Genomic DNA, 7,587 nt, shown 5'->3' on the forward strand with positions numbered 1-7,587 from the left:
GGAGACAGAAGGAAAAAAAAAAGAACATGAAATCCCACCAAAGTCCCCTGGTGCAGGCAGATAGATCCAGATCGATAAGATTTTCTGCCTCTTGTCTCTTGAAGGGATGCATTGCTCACCCGCATAAGCTTTGATAATAAGGAAGGTATCCCCCACCTGTAGTGAAAGTTTTATAAAGGCAAACTCCAAAACCTAAAAGACATCTCCTTGGATCCTCCAAGATGAAATCAGTTATTTGTGTTTCTGCCATCAGTAAGTCTTGGTTGAGAATTTCTCACTTTTTTGGTTGGGTTTGGGGTGTTTTTGTTGCAGTTGTTTGTTTTTTAAGACAGACTCTTGCTCTGTGACCCAAGCTGGAGTACAGTGGCATGACCGCGGCTCACTGCAGCCTCAACCTCCCAAGCTCAAGCCATCCTCCTGCCTCAGCCTCCTGAGTAGCTGGGACTACAGGCATGTGCCACTACATCTGGCTTTTTTTGTTTTAGTAGAAATTGAATCTATGTTGCCCAGCCTGGTCTTAAAACGCCTAAGCTCAAGCAATCCTCCTACCTCAGCCTCCTAAAGTTCTGGGATTATAAGAGTGAGCCACTCTACCCAGCCCAGGAGTTCTCACTTTAGAATGGCCTAAATGGAACCACCTGCCAATAAGCACCAAGAGAATGCCAATGTCTTTATGTGCATTATATTTTTATTCTGTGGCCTTCTGAAAAGTTCTACCTTCTCCCTTGCATTTTAAATTATAAATGTGCATGTGATTTATGTATTGTCATCCTAAATGGGAACCCTTTGACTGTATCCCTGAGACATGGCTGTAGAGAAAGAAGCTTGCTTAAGCACAGCAACTTCTCCAGACGTCCTTCAGAGAAAGGAGGTGGCATTGAACACAGTGCTAAATCACATCAGGATGCAAAGTTTACCAGTTAGAGCCCAGGCCACCATGCCCATCTAACCCTGACGACTATCCAGCACTCAGTAAGTTTGGGATTGAGAAGGATAATGAGAGTGCCCACCATGATAACTACCATTTCTTAAGCATTTACAGTAATTTGGGTCCTGTACTGATGCTCTGCCTACAACTCTTATCTTTGATATCCATACAAAGTATTGCCATTTCTGTTTTAGAGAGGAAACTAAAGCTCAGAACAGTAAGTTATTTACAAATGGCCACATGGCTAGTATGAGGCAAAGCTGGATTTTAACTTTAGTTCCTCCAATCCCAAAACCTGTGTTCCTACCCACCAAAGTCTGAATTGTTCTGGCTCAGTCTTAAGCTTCTATCATGACAGAAAACATCGCTTACCTGCTTAGAAAGTTTCAATAGCACCTTACTGCCAACAACAGCGGTTCTCAAACCCAGTATTATATGTGAGCCAAATGCAACAGCTCACCATTGCGCAGGCCCCACACCCCGGGTTCTCTTTAACTCTGTCTTGATGGGGCCCTGGCTTAAGTAGTTTCAAAATATCCCCAGATGATTCTAATTCACAACCATGATAACAATTGCTCTGGTCTACTGGACAGAATTGTTTTGTTTTGTTTTGCTTTGTTTTTCTATGTCATCATGGTTTTCCATAGATCATTGACTCCTGGTAAATTTATAATGCAGTTTTTAAAATCTGACTCAGTTTCCCAACTTCCCATCAAGCATAACAGGTGGACAAAAATATATCCTATGTTTACAGCACTTATTTCTTTTCAAAGCATTCTCAGGTGTCTTCATCTCAGTTAAGCCTCATGACTGCCCTATGAGGCAGACAGATGGAACAAATGTTATTATTCCTCTTTAAGATGAGGAAACTGAGGCTTAGGTAAGAGATGTTCCCAAGGTCACACAGCAAGTGCATGGCAGAGCTGGGACTAGAATCCAGGTCTCCACAGGGCAGTGTCTCTCCAACTTTAAAGTCACTAAGATACACTGGGATGCTTGTCCTAATGCAGTGTCCTTGGCTTCAAACCCAGAGGTCCTGATTCTGTAAGTCTTGAGAGAAGCACAAGTACCTTCATTATCACCAGTGTGATTCTGATGCAGATGACCCAAAAGTTTCCATTAGTGAAGCACTGCCATTGAGGAATTCTTCAGCCAATTACTTTGAATATTATCCTGCCCAGAAGAAAGGAAAAGGACCAGCTGATCTAATTCAAGATCCTTTCCAAATCCCTGGTATTTCATTTGCTTTCCCATTTACTCTCTCTTATTGCCTACTAATATCCTTCCAGAGAAATAAGAATCAAATACAAACTCTAGATCAGCGATGGTCAGTGAGTTTCAGTTCAGCATTCCATCTCAAATCAACCAGCAGTGTCTTCTTAGAGCCTTGGATTAGGAAGCAATGAGACTAAAAAAGAACAAGATCATGTCCTTTGCAGGGACATGGATGTAGCTGGAGGCTATTGTCCTTAGCAAACTAACACAGGAACAGAAAAGCAAATATCGCATATTCTCACTTATAAGCGGGAGCTAAATGATGAGAACACATAGACACATAGAGGGGAACAACACACAGTGGGACCTATTGGAGGGTGGGAGGAGGGAGAGGATCAGGAAAAATAACTAATGGATATTAGACGTAATATCTGAAATAATCTGTACAACAAAGCCCCATGACACAAGTTTACCTACGTAACAAATCTGCACAGATACCTCTGAAGTTAAAATAAAAGTTAAAAAAAAAGAAGAAGAAGCAATGAGGCTGCTCCCAGACATGGCAGGAAAATAAACTATGACCAGTTAGTCCTATCTGTCATGGGCACAGTGGGGACTCTGGCAGCCTTGCACTTTCATTGTTCTAAAGAGTGCTTCATCTCCAGTTCTGTTCTTACTTTTCTAGTTAGAGACTATTTCTACAAAGAGAGACCGAGTTTATGACTACAGATAATAAGAAATGAATTTTATAAACTGCTACCATGCTGCCCATAAACTATGGGTTCTGCTTGAGACATTCTGGATGCCATGATTCAGATGTAAATATCCCCTGAAATCCATCAGTGTCTGGGTAGCCGATTAAGCACCATGGACTATAACAGTGTTCCCTTCTCTAATCTTCAGGCATTTTTGATTTTTGTGAGCTGATATATTATCACGGTGAGGGGACTTTCTCACACACCCTGCTCATGGTAACAGATGAGGTGTGAAATTGATTCTGAGCACCTAGAAGGGTTATGATTTATCATCACATATTAAGCCTTGTGGAGCTTTACTGGATGAATCCCAGCTATACTCAGAATCCAACCACACTTCTAGAAAGAGAACACGGAGTGACTCAAGATACATTAAATTCAGATGTTTCACCGTTGACACCCATAAGGGACTCCCTTTCATTCATCCAATCAACAAATATTTACTGAACACCTAGCATGTGCCAGAAAATGTTCCAGGACTGGCAGATGTTGCGCTGGACAAGAAAGACAAGGTCTCCTCAGACCCACTTATCCCTAGTGCTGGCTCCCCTCACTGATTATAACTGGCACTCACCACTGAGTGAACACACCAACAGCCTGGTGCCTGGGGATCGGTGCTCAAGGTGGCCTGAACTGGACACCATTCCATACTTCTCTGGACTCCAGAAGCTTGAAGAAGTCAACTTGATAATGGCTAATGCCTTTATCGTGACTCCATGCTGATCCTTCAATGCAAAGAATGTGCCCACAGAGATCTCTACTGAGGGTGTGTATTCCATGTGAGCCTCCCAGGAAGTCCCTCAGTGGAGGATCAGCTTTGGGCAAAAGACTTACCCAACTGAAAGTATGTAGACAGGAAAGAAATCTCCCTTCTGCTAAACAGTGCCTTAAAATATATTCTTAGCACAAGGTGGGACAAGGGAAATGGCAGGCAGGACATCAGAATCTCATAGCAAGGTTTATTTATTTATTTATTTTTTTTTTTGAGGTGGAGTCTCGCTCTGTCACCCAGGCTGGAGTGCTGTGGCCGGATTTCAGCTCACTGCAAGCTCCGCCTCCCAGGTTTACGCCATTCTCCTGCCTCAGCCTCCCGAGTAGCTGGGACTACAGGTGCCCGCCACCTCGCCCAACTAGTTTTTTGTATTTTTTAGTAGAGACGAGGTTTCACCATGTTAGCCAGGATGGTCTCGATCTCCTGACCTCGTGATCCGCCCGCCTCGGCCTCCCAAAGTGCTGGGATTACAGGCATGAGCCACCGCGCCTGGCCACAAGGTTTATTTTTAAATACACACTCCTAAGTCTCTGTTCCCTCACCTCTGAGTTCTGCCTCTGAAGATTTGGGTTGGGGGCTAAGTCATATCTATTTGGAAAAAGTCCCCACAGGTGATTCCGATGAATCTAGAAAACATGGCATTCAAGTTTCACTTAGATATAGGCCAGGCCTCTGTCAAAACACAAGGTACAGCCAGGCATGGTGGCACCTGAGGTGGGAGGATTGCTTAAACTCAGGAGTTCAAGGTTGTAGTGAACTATAATCACACCACTGCACTCCAGCCTGGGCTACAGAGTGAGACCCTGTCTCAAAAAAACAACAAAAAACAAGCTACAAGGTACAAATATCGTCAAAGTTGGGGGAATATAAACCCACTGGGCTGGGAGTCATGAAACTTGAGTTCTAGTCCTGATTTTGTCTCTATCAGCTATGTGACCTCAGACCATCTGCTTTAGTTTCTGGGCTCCAGTTTCATTATATGTACAATGAGGGGAAAGCGGTCAACAATTTTTTATTTATTTATTTATTTTGAGATGGAGTCTCGCTCTGTCACCAGGCTAGAGTGCAGTGGCGTGATCTCGGCTTACTGCAACCTCTGCCTCCCGGGTTCAAGCGATTCTTTTGCCTCAGTCTCCCAATGAGCTGGCACTACAGGCATGTGCCACCAAACCCAGCTAATTTTTGTATTTTTAATAGAGACAGGGTTTCACCATTTTGGCCAGGATGGTCTCAATCTCTTGACCTCGTGATCCACCTGCCTCGGCCTCCCAGAGTGCTGAGATTACAGGCATGAGCCCCTGTGCCCGGCCCAGTGATTTCTGAAGTGTCTTAAAGAGCTAAGATTATGTGGCTACGTTTTTTCACATTTGCAAGCCAATTTTAAACAACAATTGAGCAGTGTAAATCACTGATAAATAGTTATTGTAGGAAAGTAATGCATATTTTAAACACATTAGTCTTCCAGAGCAGTCCATTGTGTGTTTAAATGTCATCAGGATCTATAATTAAGCATCTGAGGTGTTCAGTGTGGAATTTTTATAAACTACCCAGTAGCAAACTCATCCTTGTGCTATTTGTTCCCCTCTCTTCTGCCTTCTTGCCCCCTACCCCATCCTTTGGGTGTCCACACAACTGGAGTAGTTAGTAATTGGCTGTAAGTGGCAGCTACTGGATTTCTCTAATAATATGCCTATAAATCTCTTCTTCTCATTAAAGAATCTAGAGTTGTGTCTTCCAATAGACTTTTGGCAGACTGACTTTTTGCTTAATCATTTCCATGTGATTCACATCCTTGAACTTTTTCATTCTGATTGTCCATCCCTCTATACCCCACTCACATACACATGCATGCAAATATTCTCTCCTAATAGCTAAGACAATTCACCAAACAGCACATCCACTGGCAAACATCAAGATTTTTATATCTGTTCTTTCTCCATAGAGATAACCTCTTTCAAGATAATGATGTGATTAAAATCTGACTTTCTTGCCCTTTCAAATGAGTTATCTAATCACAACTCTACCCTTAGCCAAGCCACAGTGCAAAATCAACAAGAGTAATTTGCTGGGAATCCTTCACCAGTTCACAGTTGACTCAGCCAGTGTTCCTCTATAGAATGGGGCTTACATTTTGCTACTGCCCTGGAATCATAGCATATTAGAGCAGCGGATCTTCAAACTTTACAATGATAAGAATCCCACAGCCTCTGTACTCTGCTCTATGCTGCCAGCCCTGGAAGCCTACATGCTGCACTTCCCAGATTCCCTTACCAGGGCTGTTGGTCAGGTTCAGCTAATGTGACTCATTGACAGCCAGAAAGAAGTCATCCTGATTCTAGCGTCAGCAGAGTTTGCTGTCTCTTCAGCAATTCTAGCAGCAGCAGCCTGACACATGTCCCTCTGAGGCCCCAGCACTGCCCATGAAAGCTCCAGACCAGCAGCTTCCTCACCAAGAGGCCTCCTTCTTCTTTTTAATCCTTAGCATACTCCTTCCTTCTGTTCCTCCAGCCCTGTTAACACCTTTATAACTATGGTAGACGATTGGCAGAAAGTGATACCAATTAATCCCTTCCCTCTCTCCACAATGCTTTGCAATGTGACTTTAAAGCTTGTCCTATCAAAATATTAAGTCCATTTCTCCACTTCTTGAGTCTGGGCTGGGCTTTTCTCTACCTTTTTTTTTTTTTTTTTTTTTTTTTTGAGATGGAGTCACTCTGTCACCCAGGCTGGAGTGCAGTGGCGCGATCTTGGCTCACTGCAACCTCCGCCTCCCAGGTTCAAGCGATTCTCCTGCCTCAGCCTCACAAGTAGCTGGGACTACAAGTGCATGCCACCACACTGGGCTAACTTTTTGTATTTGTATTAGAGACAGGGTTTCACCGTGTTAGCCAGGATGGTCTCGATCTCCTGACCTTGTGATCCACCCGCCTTGGCCTCCCAAAGTGCTGGCATTATAAGCGTGAGCCACTGTGCCAGGCCTTCTCTACCTCTTAAATCTGGGCTGGCCTTATGAATTTCTTGGGCCAATAAATTGCAGCCAAAGCAATATGATGTCAGTTCTGATTCTCGATCTAAAGAGACTTTGCATGCTTCCACTGTTACTTTGGGAATCCTGCTGTGCTGCCATATGAATGAGCCCAGGCTAGTCTGCTAGAAGATAAGAGACATCATGGAGTAGAAGCAAGAGGCCCCAGCCAATAACCATCTGATATGGTTTTGCTGTGTCCCCTCCCAAATCTCATCTTGAATTGTAGCTTCCATAATTCCCATATGTTGTGGGAGGGACCCAGTGGGAGATAATTGAATCATGGATGCAGTTTCCCCTATACTGTTCTCACAGTAGCAAGTAAGTTTCACAAGATGCGATGGTTTCACAAGGGGCATCAGCAGAGTTTGCTGATGAACCCCTGTTGCTTGGCCCTCTGATTCTCTCTTGTCTGTCGCCATGTAACGCGTGTCTTTTGCTTTCCACCATGATTGTTAGGCCTCCCTAGCCACATGGAACTGTGAGTCCATTAAGCCTATTTTTCTTTATAAATTACCCAGTCTTGGGTATGTGTTTATCAGCAGCATGAAAACAGACTAATACACCATCCAGACCCCAGAATCAGAGCCACCCCACTGGCCTGACACTCACCTCAGGCATACAAGGGAACCCAGTATAATTCCAATTACTGATAGACTTATGAGCAGTAATAAATGGTTGCTCTGTGTACGATATAATAAATTTCTCTTCAAAGGTTTTAGCCTGTAAATTGTTAAGTACAAAGAGTTCTGAGATCCTCTCCAAAGAACCAATGTATCAGTATGTTCAGCTCCCCTGTTCTTTCTTCCTCATTTTAAAGTTTAACTTTCTCCTTCTTTACTTCTCCTTGCCCCTAGTTTCAGTAAACAACCCCTCCCAGCCTCTATCACCT

The sequence above is a fragment of the Mandrillus leucophaeus genome, unplaced genomic scaffold (assembly GCF_000951045.1).
Source record: "Mandrillus leucophaeus isolate KB7577 unplaced genomic scaffold, Mleu.le_1.0 Scaffold77, whole genome shotgun sequence".
Classification (NCBI taxonomy): domain Eukaryota; kingdom Metazoa; phylum Chordata; class Mammalia; order Primates; family Cercopithecidae; genus Mandrillus; species Mandrillus leucophaeus.